The following is an 888-nucleotide window of genomic DNA, read 5'->3' on the forward strand; positions in this document are numbered from 1 at the left end:
ATCCTGATTAAGCGGTCTATAACAGACCCTCACCAAGATGTCACCCCTATAGGTCTTCCCCTTGATCCTTATCCATAGATACTCAACTTTATCATTCCCAACCCCAAGCTCTTCAATATCAAAACACTCTTTAATATAAAGAGCCACACCACCACCCTTTCTTCCTTGTCTATCCCTTCTGAAGAGCTTGTAGCCATCCATCACCGTACTCCAGTTGTGGGAGTGATCCCACCATGTTTCAGTTATAGCACCTAGGTCACAGTTAGCCTGTCACACAATCGCTTCCAGCTCCTCCTGTTTATTGCCCATGCTGTGTGCATTGGTATAGATGCACTTCAGATGAGATGTCTGCCTCACCCCCAGCTTCAGCATTGTTCTCCTAGGCACTTAAAAATTCTGTGTCGTCTCCTTCGATCTAAGGGTTCTCACAAGGTGCGCCCCTACAGTCCTCCGCTCTACCAGCTGGGCTATCGAAGGGACCTAAAAGGCGCTGAGAGCCCCCTCATTGGGGACAGGCTCTGGAAGCAGCTGCAGGAATTAAGTGCACCAGCCGGGAATCGAACCCGGGTCGCAAGAATGGGAATCTTGCATGATACCACTACACCACTGGTGCTGTGGAAACTGCTGAGGCTCGAGGTTATGCCCTGAGATGTACCTGTGCAGAGCCGGCCTGAGCCCAGGGGCACCCAGGTGTCCACTGCCGGGTTGGGATAATCTTGTGCTCATCTGCTGAAGTTTCCCCATTGATTTAATGCGTGAGTGTCTTCAGATGTTTCAGCCAATTCCTCTGGATGTGTAAATTGCCAGAAATTCTGTCCTAAGGATTAGAAAATGCTGCCAGCAGGTTTTTTTTTTTTTTTAATATATTTTCTTTCACATTAGTCTACA

The 888-nt window shown here is 48.2% G+C and overlaps 1 non-coding gene across 1 annotated transcript; it reads right to left on the bottom strand.

Annotated features, from left to right (window-relative positions):
- Positions 1 to 542: 542 nt before the first annotated feature.
- TRNAG-CCC lies at positions 543 to 613 on the bottom strand. Its single transcript has one exon. It is a non-coding gene; the product is annotated as a tRNA-Gly (tRNA).
- Between the last annotated feature and the right edge of the window lie 275 nt (positions 614 to 888).

The sequence above is a fragment of the Cygnus olor genome, chromosome 2 (genome assembly GCF_009769625.2).
Source record: "Cygnus olor isolate bCygOlo1 chromosome 2, bCygOlo1.pri.v2, whole genome shotgun sequence".
In the NCBI taxonomy this organism is placed as follows: domain Eukaryota; kingdom Metazoa; phylum Chordata; class Aves; order Anseriformes; family Anatidae; genus Cygnus; species Cygnus olor.